The sequence below is a fragment of the Anabrus simplex genome, chromosome 3 (assembly GCF_040414725.1).
Source record: "Anabrus simplex isolate iqAnaSimp1 chromosome 3, ASM4041472v1, whole genome shotgun sequence".
Lineage (NCBI taxonomy): Eukaryota > Metazoa > Arthropoda > Insecta > Orthoptera > Tettigoniidae > Anabrus > Anabrus simplex.
The window spans coordinates 160,643,692-160,667,198 of NC_090267.1; the positions used below are offsets into that span (position 1 = coordinate 160,643,692).

At 41.6% G+C, this 23,507-nt stretch overlaps 1 protein-coding gene across 1 annotated transcript in view; it reads right to left on the reverse strand.

Annotated features, from left to right (window-relative positions):
- Window positions 1-23,507, reverse strand: part of LOC136866711 (chymotrypsin-like elastase family member 2A) — a 172,864-nt gene that overhangs the window by 13,507 nt on the left and 135,850 nt on the right. The window lies entirely within an intron of this gene.

Here is a 23,507-nt window from a genome sequence, read left to right on the forward strand (position 1 = left end):
ATCGTCGCCATAAGACCTATCTGACCGGACGAGTTGGCCATGCGGTCAAGGGCACGCGGCTGTGAGCTTGCATCCGGGAGATAGTGAGTTCGAATCCCACTGTCGGCAGCCCTGAAGATGGTTTTCCGTGGGTTTCCATTTTCACACCAGGCAAATGCTGGGGCTGTACCTTAATTAAGGCCACGGCCGCTTCCTTTCCACTCCTAGCCCTTTCCTACCCCTTCGTCGTCATAAGACCTATCTGTGTCGGTGCGACCTAAAGCAACTAGCAAAAAAGATGAAACAATATATATTATGTTAGAAACATTTTACAGCCAGTTTTACGATGCAGTTGGTGAGGAGCTTTCCTTTTGTGCATGAAGGTCTATGAGTGATACCAGGAGTGGGTAATAAGAGTGTTTAAATGAAAATACAGTATTCATTGGCCTGTAAAACAAAATACACAATCGAACTAGAAACAAGTTCCAATTTCCAGAAAATTTGAAAACATGCCTTTAGCTTAGATGAATGGATGTACGTAGAAAACACGTTCAGTTACATACACTGACTGACAGAGCAAATGCAACACCAAGAAGGAGTGGTCAGAACTTTATGCCAATTGCAGGGTAGACTGACGTCACTGAGGTATGCTCATGATGTGAAATGCGCCGCTGTGCTGCGCACGTAGCGAACGATAAATGGGACACGGCGTTGGCGAATGGCCCACTTCGTACCGTGATTTCTCAGCCGACAGTCATTGTAGAACGTGTTGTCGTGTGCCACAGGACACGTGTATAGCTAAGAATGCCAGGCCGCCGTCAACGGAGGCATTTCCAGCAGACAGACGACTTTACGAGGGGTATGGTGATCAGGCTGAGAAGGGCAGGTTGGTCGCTTCGTCAAATCGCAGCCGATACCCATAGGGATGTGTCCACGGTGCAGCGCCTGTGGCGAAGATGGTTGGCGCAGGGACATGTGGCACGTGCGAGGGGTCCAGGCGCAGCCCGAGTGACGTCAGCACGCGAGGATCGGCGCATCCGCCACCAAGCGGTGGCAGCCCCGCACGCCACGTCAACCGCCATTCTTCAGCATGTGCAAGACACCCTGACTGTTCCAATATCGACCAGAACAATTTCCCGTCGATTGGTTGAAGGAGGCCTCACTCCCGGCGTCCACTCAGAAGACTACCATTGACTCCACAGCATAGACGTGCACGCCTGGCATGGTGCCGGGCTAGAGCGACTTGGATGAAGGAATGGCGGAACGTCGTGTTCTCCGATGAGTCACGCTTCTGTTCTGTCAGTGGTAGTCACCGCAGACGAGTGTGGCGTCGGCGTGGGGAAAGGTCAAATCCGGCAGTAACTGTGGAGCGCCCTACCGCTAGACAACGCGGCATCATGGTTTGGGGCGCTATTGCGTATGATTCCACGTCACCTCTAGTGCGTATTCAAGGCACGTTAAATGCCCACCGCTACGTGCAGCATGTGCTGCGGCCGGTGGCACTCCCGTACCTTCAGGGGCTGCCCAATGCTCTGTTTCAGCAGGATAATGCCCGCCCACACACTGCTCGCATCTCCCAACAGGCTCTACGAGGTGTACAGATGCTTCCGTGGCCAGCGTACTCTCCGGATCTCTCACCAATCGAACACGTGTGGGATCTCATTGGACGCCGTTTGCAAACTCTGCCCCAGCCTCGTACGGACGACCAACTGTGGCAAATGGTTGACAGAGAATGGAGAACCATCCCTCAGGACACCATCCGCACTCTTATTGACTCTGTACCTCGACGTGTTTCTGCGTGCATCGCCGTTCGCGGTGGTCCTACATCCTACTGAGTCGATGCCGTGCGCATTGTGTAACCTGCATATCGGTTTGAAATAAACATCAATTATTCGTCCGTGCCGTCTCTGTTTTTTCCCCAACTTTCATCCCTTCCGAACCACTCCTTCTTGGTGTTGCATTTGCTCTGTCAGTCAGTGTATTTTCTGTACAGTTTGTACGTTATTTGCACTGATAGCACATTAACGATAGGCACAGTAATATATATTTTTAACAATATTGTTTGACCAACGTGCTTCTTTGAGGGAAATCGGATGTTTTCTACTGAGCTTTTGAGTACATTTCTTTTTCAGTTTGCTTTAGTTCGCACCGACACAGGCTATATCGACAATGAGTGATTAAGATAGTAAAGAACTCTACAGTATTAACATAAATTGAGTTCTATAATCACTAAACCGCAAGGCTGAACCTTGTGAGGCAGCGAGATTAAATCACCCACAACTTGCATGTATAAAGTAGGCAGGAATAGAAGTAATATAAAATCCTCTTGAAGCTGAACTTCCCTTACCAGCCAGTAAACAATTTTATTTGTCTTAACTTGAACCTATCAGTTCTGCGTGACGTTTGAAGATTCCATATACCTTCATGATTTTTCTTATTGAGGTTATCCGTTCAGTAGAAAATAAGCCATGACATTCATCATGTTGAGCAGAAATGACTCAATCCATCTCACAACTACATAACAGGCAGTGTCGTCTTCCATGCCCATGGTCACATAAGGAAAATCTCCTATAATTTTACTAGGAACTTACTTTATATTACTCACAACCTTTCTTGTTTCTTCTGTGTTGTTTGCTTCTTGAAATTAACACACACACTTCCTGTAAATATATATTTTCCTACAAATGTAGGCAACAATACATCTATTACTCAGATATTATTGGTGACCATTTTGTAGGACATTAATCACCCACTAAAACTTGTATATTTTCGCTTCTTCGCAGATTGCTGATGACTCCAGTTAATTTCAAAGCTGAAGAAGGACACGTCTCTTTTGAGGCGCTATTATTCGTCGAGTCAGAAAACTTCACCGTCTTGCACTTTCTTTCTCTCTTCCTTCCTTCCTTCCTTCGTTCCTTCCTTTCTTTCTTTCTTTCCTTCCTTTTCTTAATCCTTTTACCATCCAGGGTTGGTTTTCCCTCGGACTCAGTGAGGGATTCCACCTCTACCGCTTCAAGAGCAGTGTCCTGTGGGTCGGAAGATACAACTGGAGAGGAGGACTAGTACCTAGCCCGGGTAACCTCACCTGCTATGCTGAACAGGGGCCATGTTGGGATGGGAAGATTGGAGGGGATGGACAAGGAAGAGGGAAGGAAGCAGCCGCGGCCTTAAGCTAGGCACCAGCGCGGCATTTGCCTGGAGGAGAAGTGGGAAACCACTTCGAGGATAAGGTGGGAATCGACACTACCCCCGTCCCTCCCTCTACTCAGTTGACCTCCTGAGGCTGAGTCGACCCCGTTCTAGCCCCCGTAACACTTTTCTAATTTTGTGGTAGAACCGAGAATTGAATCCGGGCCTCCGGGGGTGGCAACTAATCACACCGACCACTACACCACAGAGGCGGACCCCGTCTTTTACTACGAACTTTGAATCCTCAAACTGGCTCTGTATATGCAACCCGTAATACAGAGGAGTAATGCTGTTTCGTAAGAAGGGAAGGAGAAAGGTAAGGCGTATTATATGCTCGGTAACTGTGTTGGATGCCACTGAGACTGCAAGACGTACAGCAATGAGCGTCAATCACATTATACCCTTCTTAGCCAAAAGAGCTTCCGCACCTTTTGAATATTTTTATTCTAATCTTCTTCTTCCTGGCCTTTTACCACGCACGAAGTGAATTAAACGTACTTTTATGGCCGGGTGTCTTTCGACATCAACCATTTGAGGAGGGATGTGTTCCCTATTGGCTATTGCGCGTTTATTTGGTCGTTCGCAGTATGATGTGTCGTGTAAATATAAATGTGTATTAAGACGAATACCCATCCCCCGAGCTGGATGAATTAACTAGACGTGGTTAAAAGCCCGGCCCGGTTATGAATCAAACCCAGGATCCGATGAACCGAAGGCCAATACGTTGACCGTTCACTCAAGGAGCCGGACTCTGGAAATAATGAAAATACTGTCGATAATGTCCAATATTGCGGTTTAATTGCCCCTATCGAGTACAAATAAATGTGAAGTATTATTATGTGTTAGATACAGGACTACCGTTTAAAGATAGACTGCAAAGATTACTAACATGGCAATTCAGAATTCATTTTCAAACCTGAGGAAATAATTCGTACTAAAATGGTTCATACAAGCACAAGATGTATGTAAAATATATGATACAGGTATTTCCACAGCTTTTAAAGGCAAAATTACTATGGAAGAGCTTTACAAACTATGTATTATTACGTGTTTGTAGAGCAGGCTCTGTATACATTATATTTATAGTGTTTATTTACCATGACGGAACCATGGAACGCCTGTAAATCGGCTTGAAAGTTAATTTATCAAGTGTACAAGCAATAAAGTGTGTTGTACAAAAAAATACAACGGACTCTTGGAAGAAGTGTTCTTGAAAATTTATTTAATTGAACACCGAAAATGGGCAAGTGGTTGTAGGTTTTTCTGGTTTTGGAAGAGTTGTATTCCCTCTTCTTCGCATTTTCCTTTCCATTTTCCAATTTTGAAGTAATTTACATAATTTTTATGACTTGTTTTATTGTTTCTTAGCTCACTAACTAAAATGCATGTAAATCGGATCCTCCTCTAAGCACAGCTCAAACCATACTGACTGAATAATGCTCTGAATACCTCATGTTACGTCACACGCCAAGACATTCGTGATGCTCAATTTCGCATCCACCCAACAATGGACGGAGCTCATTTATTAGCTTTTTTTTTCAAATCAGCCATTATCGATTCAGGGTACTTTTCAGAAAAGTGCACGGTAAAGTTGACGGAATTTACGTTTTTATCGAATAGAAAAAGGCCCCAAACCGTACATCAATATAATTATATAGGTTAAGGAATTAGAGTTTTTCCTCAACTACACCAACAACTCTCCCATATCATCCAGCAAGCATCTTTAAAAGCAAAGATAAGTATCGAATTACGATATATTAGGATTTATTTTATTTTTTCTTCATCTTAGAAACCCTAAATGGGAATCGTGACTTTTCCTTCAAGGGGAAGAAGTACAATATTATCTGAGAATTAATGAAACTTAGCAAACATTTACAGACATATGTAAGAACATCATTATTTTATGCTACCTGTTTCATGTCGCATCAACATAGAATGGTGGGCTAACATTGTATAAATAAATAAATAAATAAATAAATAAATAAATAAATAAATAAATAAATAAATAAATAAATAAATAAATAAATAAATAAATAAATAAATAAACAAATAAATAAATAAATAAATAAATAAACAAATCAATCAATCAATCAATCAATCAATCAATCAATCAATCAATCAATCAATCAATCAATCAATCAATCAATAAATAAAATAATAAATAAATAAATAAATAAATACCACGTAGAATTCAGGAAGAGCCGATCCTATGCTGAGCAAATTCTCAACCTCAAAACAGTACCAGCCAACTCCGAGAGTGTAAGCCGCAAGGTGGTAGTCACCATTGTTGATTTTAGCAATATCTACAATTCCGTGGACAGACAAATCCCCGAATAAAATTCTCGAAGAACTAGGACTAGAAACAAAACGCGAAGATTCGTTTTACAGACCATGACTGACACCCACTCCAAGGATAAATTCAGAGGCAATATCTCGGAAACCCTCAATATCAAAACAGGGGTCAGACAAAGTGACAGCATTCCTCTACTCCACATCAACTGCGTCCTTAAACATGTTTTGAGAGAATAGCGTTAGGAACTACACAGCTTGGGTATCCAGAGTGGGATATAACTGGGTCACAAGATAGAAGTGTTGAGATGGCACTGATCACTGAACCACTGAAAATTGTGGTGATCCAGGACAATTGTCTCAAAATACAGGCGGCTAAAGTGACACTCCAAGTGTCACTGGAGAAAACCAAGTACTGTACCAACATCGAAAAGGCTAACAGAGAGATGTCACTAAAACAGGCTAAAAACAAGCTAGTGGTTTAATTTATGTACAGGATCTCTGTTATAAACCCAGACCGTGTTTGTACTCTGCGCTACGGCAGCTGCCTCAGCCCAACTTACGTCGTGCGCGGCCGCCCTGCTTTAATCGTGTATACGAACATATATGGAATCTTACCCTAAAAACTACTACTACTACTAAAATATTTTCATTCCTCCCCTCTCTCAGGCCGGGAGATTTGTGACGGTGAAGGAGATGCTCGGAGAAGGTGAGGGGGTAGGCGGCCGTGGCCTACACTAGGAACTGTCCCAGCATTCGCCTTGGTGCAGGAGAATGTTAGACCACGGAAAACCATTCTCAGGAGAGCCAGCGGTGCACGACGCAACGTGAAGGGCATTCTACCTATAGACAAATGAATCTCCAGGAGCATGATGCAACATGCAAAACATTCTATTTCTCGACAAACAGAACACTCACCAGATATTTCATTTACCTTTCTAATGCACAACTGTTTTTTTATTTCTACACACTTTCCCAACATGGGGCTGACAGGTAGTGATAATGGTGGTGATGATTACTGTTTTAAGAGGCAGTACGACTGGGCAACCATCCTCTATTAACGCTGTTCAGAGGGGCAAAGTGGAAAGAGCCCGACACTTCGAGAAATGAAAGTATCGGCCAAAGGAAGACAAGGGCCACGGAGAGCGTGAAAATAAAAGGTCCCTAGGCAACATTAAAGTAATACCGTCGGGGTCGGAAAACAACTAGTGTTGACCGAGGGAGTTCGGATAGAATAGGTAAAATGAATCAGCTAGGGCCCAGTGGCCGCCAACCCAAGCTCCCAAGTTAATATTCCCTGGGGCCCCTTTCAGTCGCCTCTTACAACAGGTAGGGGATACAGTGGATAAATTCTACCGCCCACACCTACCGGGATGGCGCTGACAGACCCACATTTGAAATATGTGCGAGTTCGAATGTATAAGCTAATTTCCTAATCAGTTCCATATAATAATAATAATAATAATAATAATAATAATAATAATAATAATAATAATAATAATAATAATAATAATAATAATAATAATAATAATAAACCCTATTCAAGACTGCCGACAGTGGAGTACAACAGGTTGGTTTTGTTTTTGGTTTCTTAATTTGCTTTACGTCTCACCGACACAGAGAGGTCTAATGGCGACGATAGGATAGGGAAGGTCTAGGAGTGGGATGGAAGCGGCCGTGGTCTTAATTAAGCTACAGCACCAGCATTTGCCTGGTGTGAAAATGGGAAATAACGGACCACCGTTCAGGACTGCCGACAGTGGGATTCGAACCCGCTATCTCTCAGGCGCAAGCTCACAGCTGCGCGCCCCTAACCGCACGGCTAACTCGCCCGGTGATTGGGTATTCGTGACGTCACCCGGCGCAAGCCTGAATTTGGGTGAAACGATAGACATGTTAGGCAGTTAATTCAATACAATTTTATTTACAACTGGCCGATGATAACTACAGTAGGAGACTAACTGCATCGTAGAGGGCCAATGTCACGTCGTTTACTAACTAAATAAATAACATGTTTAATAACAGAAAAGTAGCCTTCCGATCAAATTCTATATTTATACGGCTGTTGTGTTACTGATGCTGTTTATTGAGAAATAACTTATCTCGCTAGTCAACCTGGCGGCACGGATGGCTAATTACCTATCTAGCCCGAGCAATTATATCAAAATATTCATTCATTTTCAAAATTACGTACACCATGTAACTTCGGCCTAATTGTCCAACGTCTGCCACAAGGTACCGTTATGTAGAGAGTAATAGCTCCATTCATAGATACATCATAGGTCGAAATTTACAATCACAAGTCGGTACGAAGCAAAATTAAGGAATTCTACACTTTTTTTTACGACAGTAGGTTACACAAATACTTAGTTGAAAATGGTAGTAACACGTTAACTGCTATCTTGGAGAAAGGCAGGTGTTCGCAGCCTATTGCCAATTAAACTGTATTGAAAGGCACTTCAAGCAGTTTTAATTTCAATTTCCCGTCTGCTTTTAATTCTCCGAGTTCCTCTTGTGTTTTAAACGGAAGAGATTCTAAATTTCAACGAACCCACGAAATCTTAAACACTGTCTTCATAATACTTCTTCAGCCTCTGCTACAGGATTTCTAATGTTCATAATTAGGTCCATCATCAGTTTGTTATGGCAAGCAAAGTGGCTGTACAGTGAAGAACATATCTAAAGAACAATTTAAATCCTCTGTATCTATAAATTCAACTTATTCATAAATTCTTGAGTCTTATGCAGGCTAATAATATTTTTCGTCCCAGCTTGCATTTTTATGTTCAGCTCACTGAAAGGTATGTAGATACCGGAAAGATACGCCAACTTACATACCCATTCATCACCTGCAAATAAATACGCGCTTTCGTACCCTTCAACTGTAAAAAATGTACATACCTCGTCTTTAACTTCCAACATTCGCGTTAACACATTTTCTCGCGATAACCACCCTATTTCTGTATGTAGCATGAGTGTAATGCAGGGCCTCTCAGGGTGCATGCGCGTGGTGCATGCACTGTGCACGGTGCAAAAGACGACTTCGCTTGGTTGACCAGAGTGCAGACCCCCCACTCCTCTCTCCCTACACCTGTCTCCCCGTTCGGCCTGTCTCCGCGTTCCTCACCTTCACTGCTGTTTCTCCCCCACTGCGAAATGTTTACGTGTGGTGAGCGGAGACGCACAGTTGTATGGGACAAGGTTACCAGTGTTATTAAAAAGATTTAAAAAGTGAATTAGAAATACACATACATGTTTGAGAGGAATGTAAATATAATTTAAAAAAAATGCAGAACCCGTAACCAAAATGAAAATGCTACAGTACTGGAACAAACCTCATTTGTGGATATAGAATGCTCTTCTTCAAGATGTTTCAACTTCCTTAATTCTTTCTCTCTGACGTCTCCTATGATTTCACAATCATTTTCCGAATGTAGTCTGTTGTAGTGTCTTTCAATAGACGATTTTCTTACGCACGTAATTATCGTCTCACGAAAAAAAAAAAAAAAAAAAAAACAATACGAAAGTTCCCAGTTCGATTGAAATGGACTTTCGAAAGTCTTTGCTTTCTTCGAAACAGGTTGCTCCATTATTATGTTGTTGTCGTGTGCTTATCTATTTCACTGATAAACACGTCATCTACCACCAAACGCTTCGTCGCTCTCAGCACACTACACCATCTGAGTCAAGCCGAGTTGAGGCGAAGCGTACCGATGCACAGTGCACAGAGCCTATGCACCTCGCTCTGCACGCGTGAGAGTTTGGGCGTTTGAGAGGCCCTGGTGTAATGTGTTCTGGTCCTATTTCCTGACATAAAATGGGAAACAGTCGCGAATTTAAGAGCTGCGATTTGACGAGGTTCACGACATTTACCACTTCGTCCAGAACAACTTTCAGAGAAGATAGCGAAGATTTAGTAACAATGGCTTCGCGATGAATAAGATAATGATACCATCGTACGTTTGGATTAACTTTGCGTACTTGAGCTACACATCCTTTCACTCAGCCTGTCACAGAAGCGACTCAGTTTATCCTAACACGAACGCAATTCTTCCATTTTAATTAACTTTGGAGCACATATTCCTCACGCACACGAAGTGTTCCTTCACCGGTGTCTCAGTCAGTAAATTATTTGCAAAATTTAATAAAATAAAATAAATTAATTGCACGTACATCTTCATCGATGTACTGAATATAAGCAATAAGTTGTGCGTGGCCACTAATATCGATGGACTCGTCGATCTAGAGTACGAACTTCTGACTGCTGTAGATTTTCTCCTTCAATATTAATTTACATGCCAATAACTCGGTGACTGATTGTGTCGGCAGAGAGAGGAATTTCTGAACCTTCGCTAGCAGCTTCTGAAGCGAGGACCACTTTATTTACGAGTATTAATATTGTTTAAGTTATTATATGTGGGGTTTTCTTTGGTTGGCCTTTACGATAAGTTAGTTTACCTTATCCTGTACATTTTTTCTGAAACACGTACTCTTGCAGTCATGAACCATTTTTTTGTTTGAACAATCGACGAAAATGAGATCTTTACTTGACAGAAAAGAATGTTTGTTGGCAAATGCCGTAGGTTTCAGTTTACTGGGAACCACTGCAGCATTACCAAAAATTTCGCTACAAACAGAACACTCGGGGATTGAGCATGTTGTATCACCACACATAAAAACCTAAGCTAAGCAATTATCACTATACTGCTGGTAAATTAATTTGTACTCGTCTGAACATGCCGTGCAATGAATATGTCCATCTTGAGAAAATAATTTAAATTATAAAGCTGACAAGCATTCACAATTTTCGGTCTACTTCAGAGAACAGCTGTAATAGAACAGAAATCATTACAAGATACGAGACTCATACTCTTCAAAGAAAAATCGAACAGTGATTCGGTGAATCGGTATAGGAATAAAGTTGAAGAAGCACACGCAAAGAGGGACAGGTACCAAACCAACGTACCTAAGAAGGTAATAAAAACAGGTAAAGTTTTGCTAATTCCAGCACTTTTAGGAAAAGCACGTACACAGAGCATGGGGCCAGGACAACAAAAGAGCCGCATAGCGCAGAAGTAGAGGCAAAAAATAAATGAAATGAAATCGCTTATGGCTTTTAGTGCCGAAAGTGTCCGAGGACATGTTCGGCTCGCCAGGTGCAGGTCTTTTGATTTGACGCCAGTAGGCGACTTGCGCGTCGTCATGAGGATGGAATGAAGATTAAAATAACACATACACCTAGCCCCCTAGCCAGCGAAATTAACCAATGCTGGTTAAAATTCCCGACCCTGGCGAGAATCGAACCCGGGACCCCTGTGACCAAAATCCAGCACGCTAACCATTTAGCCATGGAGCCGGACGCAAGAAATAAAAATATAACGATAAGAAAAACATGACTACATAACAACTGTGAGCAAACAACTTACACCTGATTTCTTAAAACACATAAGAATTCGCGGTTTGTAATAAACAATAAACATCATACTGTTTCATCAGGGCTGGGGCAGAAAATTAAATACAAGAATATGAAACGCAGCAAGTGTGATAAAATAAAAATACGTATATAAAACTCGATGGTTAATACCAATACCAATACGTAGAAATTCAGGTCATAAACAGGTTGCGAAACACTGGTCTAGAATTTGTAGCATGATGCATTAATGCTCTCCGATATTGCTAGGAAACCAAATAGAATCTCTGTTAATTTCTGTTTCTTACAAATTGGTTTACGTCACGCCGACACAGATAGGTCTTATGGCGACGATGGGATAAGAAAGGCCTAGGAGTCGGAAAGAAGCGGCCCTGGCCTTATTTAATATACAGCCCCAGCATTTTCCTGGTGTGAAAATGGAAAACCACGGAAGGTCATCTTCAGGGCTTCTAACCCATTATCTCCCAGTTGCAAGCTCACAGCTGCGCGTCCCTAACCACACGGCCAACTCACCCGGTTCGGCTAATGCTAAGCGGAATTCTGTTACTCGCGAGTATTTAATTGAGGAAGGTTCGACTCCTTGATAGAGATCGTCGTAATCCCATAACTAGTGTAAATGAGGCAGGCCACATCGCTGCCTGAACAATTTACAAACAGCTTCCATTGTATCAACATTAGACTGTCTCAGCCACTGCGTAAGCCAAACTTCAACACACGCTAAACGAGGTTATATCAAACAAATAATCTAATCTAATCTAATCTATCAATTTATATAAAATGAATGTATGTTTGTATGTAAATGACACATCTCCTCCTAAACCACTGGAGCAAAATCAACGAAACTTGGTACACTTATAACTCCGGATTAAAAAAACTTCAGCCCCCTTTGTGGTTGGGGGCGAGGGTTGAGTGATATATAAAAATATTGTCGAATCCATACTTTTCGGGGTCGCTGAGATGATTACTGACACTCCGGATATTTTTAAGTACAAGTTCGGCCCACTTTGGGGTTGGGGGCGTACAAACCTACTATCTGGAAAAGTACTATGGGGGCAAGATGCCCCTAGCACCCCTAGGAAAGGGGGTAAAATATAATCTATATTAATAAGTGGAAGTCGGTTTGCAACGATCGATATGTACGGTACTGAATACATATAAATTAAGGTACAAGAATGAAAATAGACGCGAATTAATGAAGCACTTTCGGGCATCTTAGAAACTTAAAAGGTACCAGAGAAGCTGATGACTTCTTCAGGATCCCTAGAAAAATGGAAAAATCTCAAAATACCCTGAGGGGGCCTCGCTGGCAGTCTCAAATTTGGGGCTCAACATAAGAACGCAGTCGGATATATTTAACCAAAACGATAATCTATAGGTTTCATTGGCTTAAAAGTTTCCTGAAAGTCCTAATTTTTAACCCCCTTCCCCAAATCAACATGGCGGCACAATCTTCCAGACGAGCTAGAAAATTGAAATTTGGCAAAATTGTAGCTTTTATCCTGTAACCGACGGAAAAGTTACGAGGTATTTAAATTTTTCTTTTTTACCTCCGAAAAACATCGAAATATGGAGTCAATTTTAATGAGGATTCAGACCTTCCTTTTGAGTTATTTGGTGGCTGAACGGTAAGTCGTATCTCAGAACGGATGTCACAATCTCGGTTCAATTTTGAGTGATCTACAACCTTAGTCGTATGATATTTTGTCGTATCTCTGTCCCTTATACGTAAACTTCGGCTCTATTTCCGGATTATATGTAAATTCTACACTTTTTACATATATCATTGATGGTTTGAATGGGAAAGTCAGGATCATGAAATTCTACTCTAACATTGGCCCATCCAGTAGCTATATGTGAGCCAAATTTTATGTTTGTAGCTGTCACATAAGTAACCGAAAAGTAATGCACTGTGTAATCTAACTCAATCTTACCCATAAATAGATGAGATACGAGAAAATATCATAGGACCAGCCACTTACTGTAGACCGCTCAATGTGGCGTCTTATCGTACAATCCGGTTGTCGATTTGATGTACCGTAAGGAGCAGTTAAATTTTAAATGGAGGTAAACATGCATATATTTTCTTATGTCAAGCTATATTTATTCATTGAAGTCGATTTGTAGTGATCAAGAAGGGGTGTGTGTCTCATTGCAATTAATACTTTACAAATCGATAATGACTGTCAGCAGGAGGGTGTCTGCTATTGTAATCAGTACTCCCCACATCGACTTTGACTGGCAGTAGGAATGGGGTCCTTCTCCTACTCCTGTGTACCATTGTAATGAATAATTTCTTCCTCAGTTTGATTGGCAGAAGGCTAGGGAGCATGAATTGTTTTTCAAACCTCTTTACCCAATTGTGCTTGGCAGTAGGCAAGGGTGCCCGCCATTATAAACAAATTTAGCCATCTTAAATGTGACGTAGTTGCCTGCTATTACAATGAAAACTCACCAATTCGATGTGAAAGTAGGGAGGTGCCTGCCATTATAATACAAATTCCTCAACTATTATCTGCAAGTTGACCTGCCATTATCATCACAACTCCACAACTCGCACTTTACCTCGGAAACAACGTATGTGGACCTCCCTATTCTGTTTCTCGGATAACAGACTTGGATTTTTGAAAATCTTATTCAGTGAACGTACAGTAATTTACTTCGATATTCGTATGCAATGTAGAATACCGTAGCGAAGCATGGGTACATTTGCCAGTCTATATATAAAATAATTTGTCCTGACTGACTGACTGACTGACTGACTGACTGACTGACTGACTAACTGACTGACTGACTGACTAACTGACTGACTGACTGACTGACTGACTGACTGACTGACTGACAGATTCATCATCGCCGAGCCCAAACTACTAGACATAAAGAAATTAAATTTTGGGGATACATTCATATTACAATGTAGGTGCTCATTAAGGGTGGATTGTTGGATGTTCCGTCGCAAAGGTGAAAAAGGGGTGAATTTTTAAAATTAGTGTATGTATATCTCGATAACTGAACAGTTTAAAGACGTGAGCATTTGTATAGGGAATCTCCTTTAAAAATAAACACGTATTTTATTGTTTTCGGAAAGTCGTGTTGGAGGGGGGAGTGAAAAAGTGAAACAATGGGTTGAATGCCTTTTATGTGGCTACTTATATCTCAAAAACTGAAGATCAATCTAGCCTAAGCAAGCAACAGGCGCGGACGTGTGGATTGGCGAGTGCGGAGAGTCGTGGTGGGAGTCGAGTTGTACCGGGCGACATTCGGGAGCTGGCAGAGGAGGTTGAAGAAGACTACGATGCGGTCGACAAGCAAGAGTGTGCAGTGGAAGATGGGTGAGGTGCTGTTGGTGGCTGGGATGATAACTTTGCTACTGGTGATCGGGGGCGTGGAATTGAACCCCGACCCGAATGCTAGTGGAAACCAGCTGGGAAGACATGGAGAAGATTAGGGAGGTGGTGAAAGAAGCAGTAAAGGAAATCTTCCCTTTTGAGCAGATAATGGAGAGGGTGCAAGTTCAAACCAAGGAATTCGGAAATCTGAGAGAATGGAATAAAAAACGGAAGATGTAGAGACAAAGATAGAAAGTAATTAAAGTAATTAAAGAAGAGATCAGTGAATTAGTAGAGGATATTGAGAACGATGTGGAAGAAGTGATTTGGTTAAGCTTTAACATGGGGGGCGGAGAAAGGGAGAGAAAAAAGTGTGCTTGGCTTATGCTTACTGTCACCCCAAGGGATCTCCATATGCTAATGATAAGTTTCTTGAGGAGTTATTAGAAACCAGTATTATTAGTGGGAAGTTTGAAGAAGATGGAATATTATTACTTGGAGAATGGAATGCCAGAATAGATGTGCAATGTCCAATGTTCAGTAAAGAAGTTGAGATGAAAATAAGAGAAGGAAGTAGTAAAGATAAGGAAAGAAACAGTTACGGTGGAAAACTCCTGGAATTCTGCGAGGCAGGAAAATTCTATATTTTAAATGGTTTTTGGAGGGGGACAAAGAAGGCAAACTGACATATATTACGGCCCAGGGTAGGTGTTATAGACTTAGTGATGAGTCCGGAAGACATGTTAGGGAAAATCGAAAGAATAGGGATAGGAGACTGGGTGGAATTGAACCATGCACCGGTATGGGTGAGGATAGAAAGAAGTGTAGAGGAGGGAAGGGATGGAGATACAAAGAGGATTTTAGAGAAGGGTAGGAACTACATTAAAAATAAATGGTCGGAGAATTCAAAACGGGAACTGATGACCTTATGGAAAAAGAGCTACAGTTAATTCGCTATAGATGGGAAGTAGCATTGAAATACTGTAATATTTATAGAGCCGTGGATCTAATTGAATAACCAATAAAAAGGGTTACACGGATAGACGAAGGTAAGAGAAGAAAGGTGAGAGATGGGGTATAATAAAGAATGTGAGGTATTAAGCAGATCAGTGATGAAAGCGTTAAAAGATTATAGAATAATCGGAAGGAATGAATAAAGGGAAGCTTTCTGTAGATTAAGGAAAGAGTACAAACTGAAAATCATCAAGAGGAGTCCAGCTCCATGGCTAAATGGTTAGCGTGCTGGCGTTTGGTCACAGGGGTCCCGGGTTCGATTCCTGGCAGGGTCGGGAATTTTAATCATAATTGGTTAATTCCGCTGACACTGGGGCTGGGTGTATGTGTCTTCATCATCATTTCATCCTCATCACGACGCGCGGGTCGCCTACGGGCGTCAAATCAAAAGACCCGTATCTGGCGAGCCGAAATTGTCCTTGGGCACTCCCGGCACTAAAAGCCATACGCCATTTCATTTTATTATCAAGAGGAAGAAATTACGGACAAAGGTACAAACAGATTTAATGAATAGCGAATGCAGGATGAACCAAACGGAAAGAGTATGGGAATAAATAAAATTAATAAAGGAGGGAAGAGGTATGACAAAGCGAGTATTGATTATGACCAGTGGGTGATATACCTCAGCGAATTATTAGTAGAGAAGGACAAATGAGAGTTTAGGGATGGGATGAAGGTCGTACGGAGAAATATGGAAGTTAGTATATTGAACTCAACACAGAAATCTCAATAGACGCAGTACAGGAGGTGATAGGTAAGCTTAGGGGTAGATCGGCGGAGGGGGGGGGGAGAAATCGTATAAACAATTTATTTTGGAAAGAAATAAGCAAATACAGACAGATGGGGGAGGGAATAGTAAAATTATTTAACATGATTTTCAAGGGTGTTAAAGTACCAAAAGAGTGGGAATTCGGAATTATTTGCCCAAATATTCAAAAAGAAAGGGAACGAAATCTTCCCGAGCAATTACCGAGGGATAACTCCATTAGACTCACTGAACAAGATCTACACATGAGTTCTGGCAAATAGATTACGGGTTTGGGCAGAAAAAAATTCGATATTATCAATGTTTCAGGGTGGATTTAGAACGGGGAGGAGGACAACAGATAACATTATGGCAGTAGAGATGATAATTGAAAAATACCTAAGCCGGGAAAGAGGTAGTGTATACCTAGCGGCTATAGATTTAAAAAAAAAGTTTTGACACGGTGAGCAGAAAAGCGTTAACAGGAGGGGGATTACAGAGAAGTTTGAATGAGATGTAGGAATACCCAAGGAAATGGGCACTAAAAATTAATAGTAATAAATCTAAGGGGATAATAATACGAAAGAACAGGAGGAGGAAAATCGGAAGGAAATGGATGATACAGGGAGAGATCATAAAATAAGTGGATAAGTTAGAATATCTAGGAGTGCTGATAAACAGAAGAGGAGGATAGGAAGATCATATAAAGAGAGTGAATGGAGAGGGGTTGCAGCCTTCTCTGTGGTAAAAATTTTAGAGGCAAAATTTACGGGGGAAATTTTTAGATACTGAGATTAGTGTTAAAGATAATAGTACTAAGCCGAGTATTATATGGGGCCGAATTATGGGAATTATATACAAATTTAGTAAGATGATCGTGAGATTGACACAGTGTACAGCGAATGTGGGGGCGTTATTAATATACGGAGAGTATTTAGAAGTGGAATGCGTTAAAAGAGCATTGAACTATTGGATGTTACTGAAACGAGGGGAGGGAGCTTAGTGCTGCAAGAAGCTTACAAACAACAATTAAAAGGTATATATGCCGAGTGTTGGTTGTCAAAAATTAAAACCTATGTCGAGAATGTGGGAATGGGTTATATTTGGTTCGAGATATTGAAGGGAAAAGGCAGTAGTAGCCACGGAGCGCTGATAGCAAGTATTAAGGATATACAAATGCAAAGACTGATAGAATAATGCAGGAATAGGGCTTCGCTTAGTTTATTTTATAAGGTGTTCCAAGTCTCCAAAATAAATATAAGATATGGGGATAGAAGGATGAAAGGGGGTTTAATACGTTGGCTCATGGGGTTAACGGATGGAGTAGGAATAAAGAAAACTCACAATGCATTTTGTGTGGAAATAAGACGGATGCCTTAAATTTAGTAGGTAATTGCAAGGAAACAGAGAAGTTAATGGAAAGTGATGAACAAAAAGTTTAGCGTGGGTTTCGAAAGGTTAGAGCAATTGGGGTAACTTGAAGAAGATTTTAAGTCCAGTAAAAAATTATGTACAAGAAAAGTGAAAGAAATGGTTTTATAGTTTAGTGGGTTAGGGATATAATAATGTGTATAATAACATGATTTGAAGGAGTAAGAAGTGTTTATGTAATCGTACAGGCGGTCCGAAATTTAAATAGAAAGGAGAAGAGTACAAAGAGAACAGAAAGAAGAACAGTGTGCACTCAGCGGATTGTAATGTTGTGATAGAGTCAGCTGGTAGTGGTATATCGTAATACCAGACAAGCTGACTCATTCAGATGAATGATAAGAAGTGGGTCAACACCGGGATATAGCTTGCAGCTATTAATGCGGTTGCCTTTTATTTTTGCCTTTTCTCTTCCTTTTGTTACGTAACCTAATATTTACAGGTTGCTTAACAATTTATTTTACTTTAGATTATTTGCCAATTTGCCGTGGTTGCTGATTGACCTATATTTTTCTTCTCATGATTTTTACAAAAAGTTAGGGTAGTTTAGTAGTTTCATTTATTTTGCTCTGAGGGGCAAGTTTTAGCAGTTCCTCTTTTCATTTTTGAAATAGATTGTGTTAGTTTTCATAACTTTAACCTGCTCTTGATTTGTTCATTACATATAATACAGGGTCTAACAATGGAGGAAATTCTGTATGGACTCATTGAAATTAAATAAATAAATAAATAAATAAGAAGTAAATAAAAACTGAAGATGTTACAGTCATGAAAACTGGAATTTGGAATCTCATTTAGCAGTTCCTCTTTTCATTTTTGAAATAGATTGTGTTAGTTTTCATAACTTTAACCTGCTCTTGATTTGTTCATTACATATAATACAGGGTCTAACATGTTTTTTCAAAAAATCCGCTTAAGGGGGTTAGGTGGGTCAAGTGATGTGACGTGAAGAAATAATTTAATTCCTTTTATGGGGATACTTATATTTCAAATACTGAAGATGCTACAGACGTGAAAAATGATATTTGGAATCTCCTTTTAATCTATACTATATCCTTATCCTAATATTATAAAGAGGAAAAATTTGTTTGTTTGTAACGAATAGACTCAAAAACTACTGAACCGATTTAAAAAATTTCTTCGCCTATAGAAAGCCACATTGCGAGTGAGTAACATGGGCTGCATTTTATTTTCAAAACAATTCGAAGTGGGGGGGGGCGCGGGGGGAGATATAAAAATAATAGGCTAATATAGGCAAAATATCGAATTTGTCGTATAAGGACGAGACAAAGCTCAATTTAATCCTCTTGACGCAAAGAACAAAACTCGGTAAGCCCTACGGGCCAGAAAACCATGTTTTAAGGCCCTAAAACCAACCGTTACGGAGATATTGGCACCACTCTACCCCTGCTATAGGAATCGGATAAAGTAATGAACTGTCGTAACCATGGCAACGTCTGCTCCAGGATTCTACAGCAGCGAAATTATCTTCTTATCTTCTTATAAATAAAGTTGTTCGTGTCTGTTTGTCTGTTTGTCTGTTCCACCATCACGTCGAAACGGCTGGATAGATCTCAACCAAACTTCATATTTACAGTATACTGACCCCGGGGAAGGTTTCGATATGCATATCATTTTAAAATCTTTGAAAAGACGGGGGTTTTATAGGAAAAACGGTTTTCCTCCATTTTCTCTTATACTATTATAGGCAAAATATCGAATCTGTCGTATAAGGACGAGACAAAGCTCAATTTAATCCTCTTGACGCAAAGAACAAAACTCGGTAAGCCCTGCGGGCCCGAAAACCATGTTTTAAGGCCCTAAAACCAACCGTTACGGAGATATTGGCACCACACTACCCCTGCTCTAGGAATCGGATAAAGAAATGAACTGCCGTAACCATGGCAACGTCAGCTCCAGGATTCTAGAGCAGTGAGATTATGCATGTACGTTTGGGCATAGCTGCCAACCAAAATTGGTACAAATAAGACTTAATATTTGGAAAAAATATACTGTTGTGTAAGGCACTCATAAGACTCCTTTGGGCGGGGATGGAAATGGGGTGAAGTACGAGTGTAAAAATCTTACTATACCGGGTGGTACAGCTGCCCCTATTTTTTCCCGAATATATGCAACCAGCTAGGACGTAAATGCCTCTTAGTCCCATCTTGCGCAACACCTTACAGCAATGTTATGTGCAGTTAACCCGATGTAGACTTCTCCGCACAATGGAAAAATGGTACAAGAGGCAGTAAGTGAGGTCCATCTCAAAAACACTGTACCATTTTATGTAGAGCGGTGTCCAATACTCTACTAACTTTTACGAAATGTTACTATACTGTACAAACCATAAACACGCCTATAGCTGTCGATAGAGAATTGTGCACCTGATTGGTCCAAGAGGACATTTTCTTTTGATAGAAAGGGCGGTCGTGGTATCATAGAAAACGTGATAGGGTAAGACCAATTACAGACATATCAATGCACCACCATTTTGTACAGTCTCATCACATCGAAATTGATAGAAACGTGTTTTGCACTGTAGTTTATAATCTGTGGCACGCAAATGCTGTACAGCAGATGTGATAGCTTACGCCATGGAATTACTACCGTTAGAGCGATCAAAAAAGGCATAAAACGGGACCATAAGGCTGTAACTCATCAGTAACTTGTCGAAGCGGGAACTTCCGCTCTCCTCGTGAATACAGAGTTACAAGGATGGCGCTTGTACGTTGCAAATAGCTGCGCGGAATTACGTATGGAAGACGTACCTCGATAGGTTACTTAAAGCAGGAAGAGTTCCAACCATTATTGAGTCATGCATTTTTTAATGTCATTTCGTATTCGCCTAGGCATCGTTTACGAAGACCTTTCTGAAGTCCCCGATATTCTTCTACGGAAGTTATAATAAACAGGTATCATAAATTTCGCCACATACGCACCGATTGTGAATACCACCTGAAACATAACGCTGGACTCATTCAACCAAGTAACGCGTAGAAAATTGTTGCAACTATCTGGGCGTAAGAGAGACGAGATTCTTTAGTTCACTGTGGTGTTTGCACATTCGAGTTCAGAACTTTTAACATCAACGATCAGTATCGAAGCGATAGCCTAGGTAATTCCATTAGTACAAAGCTACGAGACCAACTCTTTGTCGCCTGCAGTGGCTACATGGCACCAATCGCAGCGAGCATACGGTATGTTAGCAGGCATTTAGAGTTCGAATCTAGTTACGAGCTTTTCAATTTTATTTTGATATTATACTTGTAAGGCCATTCGTAATAAACATTTAACGTTCTTAAGTCTCAAAAGTAATTTGTCACCTTTACAAAGAAAGCATACATACGAAAGGAATAATAACATGCGACTTCCATATGGCAAACGACTACAGGGAATGAAGCGCAGTGCACGTGTTGTCAACATTCTGACCCACCCATTCAACCAAGCAACTGCGCACGTTCGACTCGAAGACCAACTAACAGCGGTCTACACTTCATACGTAGGGCACATGAAACAGCATATCGTAATCCTAGCAGCAACGTGTGAGCACGTACTGTACGGTCAGCACGAAAGCAAACATTATGTATTCACGGGATGATTATGTGAATATGGTACTACTTTATGGAGAAGCAAGGCAAAATGCACGGGAAGCCAGACGCTTGTATCAAGAACGATTTCCTGGACGAAGGCTGCCAACTGCAGATACATTTCGACGTGTTGAAAGACGGTTGCGTGCAACGGGGTCATTTCATACATTACCCCCCGTTCGGGATGCTCCAGTGACGTCTGGAAATAACGACGAAGCTGCTCAAAATGCAATTGCATACAACCCGCACACAAGCTCACGGGCCATAGGAAATGAACTGAACATCAGTCATGTATCTGTACTGCGAATATTGCACCGCCATAAATTCCACTTTTTCCATCAACAGCTGCATCAGGAACTTCACGGAGATGACTTTCCAAAACGGATAGAATTTTCGCAATGGATATTACAAAGAGTTGAAGCTGATGCGAATTTCTTAATGCACATTCTCTTTAGTGATGAATCCAGATTTCACAACAACGGAACTGTTAATCGTCACAACTTCCATTACTGGAGAGTTGAAAATCCTCACTGGATCAGGGGAGCTCGATTTCAGGTACAATGGGGCCTCAACGTGTGGTGCGGGATACTAGGTGACAAGATGATTGGACCATATTTCTTCGAAAGAAACCTCACGGGACGACGCTATTTAGAGTTTCTTCGTGAGTACCTCCCACTCTTATTGGAGGATGTGCCCCTTATGACACGGTTACGGATGTGGTTCCAGCAGGATGGAGCTCCCCCACACTGGTCGTTGGCAGTACGGAACCACTTGCATAGGACATATCCTGGACGATGGATTGGACGAGGGGGTCAGGTCACATGGCCGGCTAGATCACCTGACCTTACTCCACTCGACTTTTTCCTCTGGGGTTATTTAAAGGAAAGAGTCTATGAGCAGGAGCCTGAGAGCCCGAATCATTTACGGCGGCTCATCACGGAAGCCTGCAGGCAGATTCCACCACATATGTTGCAGCAAGCAAGAATGTCTCTCCTCCACCGTGCTCAGATGTGCATTAACGAAGCAGGTGGTCATTTTGAACATTTGCTTCATTAATCGAATGACCATGCATAAGACCATCGCACCGCTGTCGGTACAATCTCACTTTATTGCAAATAGCTCTTTTAAGAGCTCCTTAAAAAACAAACATAGCTGAGTACGTGCAATATGAGAACTGATCATGATCATGATTTAGATTTGTCGTCAACAACACGACTTTCACGAACATTAACAACGCAATAAAAATATTCGTCGTACACAGGACTCGAACCGCCTACTAACGAACACCGGTACTCTCCTCTAACTTTTAGCAAGCTCGGCTATCACGGGTTGCTGTTTAGCGCTGTTGTGTTGCTGCTACTTCTAGTCATTCACCAATAACATCCTCTGTACAGGACGTCTCTGCGACACATAATTTTCACGATTCTTTACCATCAATCGGTATTTTATCATTAATGCTGATTTGCTTGACACGAATAAACGAATTATGGAAAGCGTTGTAAGAGCAGACATTGTAGTGAGTAGTCAAGGTCAATATTTTTAGGTTCGACTATAATCTGCGGGTTGCATAAAACTGCGTGAATAGGGGCAGCTGTACCACCCGGTATATAGAAATGGAAGTGTGTGTGTGTAAATGACACATCTCCTCCTAAACCACTGGAGCAATTTCAACCAAACTTGGTACACGTATTACTTACTATCGGGAGACGATCGCTGTGTGGGGTAAGCCATCCCTAGCGCCCTTAAGGGAGAGGGTCGCGGGGGGGGGGGTAGTTACAATAATAATCGAGAATAGTGTCGAATTCATAGTGTTCGGGGTCGCTGAGTTAAAAAGTAATACTCTTGAATTTTTTAAAGCCCTTCTCCTCTGTTACCGCTTTCTTATATCCGTAACTCGTACCGTCACAATTTATTGAGGGACTTTTCATTTTCCAGTGCTGTGATGTTCCAAAATCCCCTAACCGATTGTGTTTGGGAGTAGGCAAGTGTGCCCGCCATTATAAACAAATTTACCCATCTAAAATGTGACTGGCATTAGGCATACAGTAGTGGCCTTGCTATTATAATGGAAACTCACCAACTCGGTGTGACTGTCATTAAGAGAAGGGGTCTGTCATTATAATGATCATCATCATCATCATCATCTGTTTACCCTCCAGGTTCGGTTTTTCCCTCGGACTTAGCAAGGGATCCCACCTCTACCGCCTCAAGGGCAGTGTCCTGGAGCTTCAGACTCGTGGTCGGGGGATACAACTGGGGAGTATGACCAGTAACTCGCCCAGGCGGCCTCACCTGCTATGCTGAACAGGGGCCTTGTGGAGGGATGGGAAGAGTGGAAGGGACAGGCAAGGAAGAGGGAAGGAAGCGGCCGTGGCCTTAAGTTAGGTACCATCCCGGCATTCGCCTGGAGGAGAAGTGGGAAACCACGGAAAACCACTACCAGGATGGCTGAGGTGGGAATCGAACCCACCTCTACTCAGTTGACCTCCCGAGGCTGAGTGGACCCCGTTCCAGCC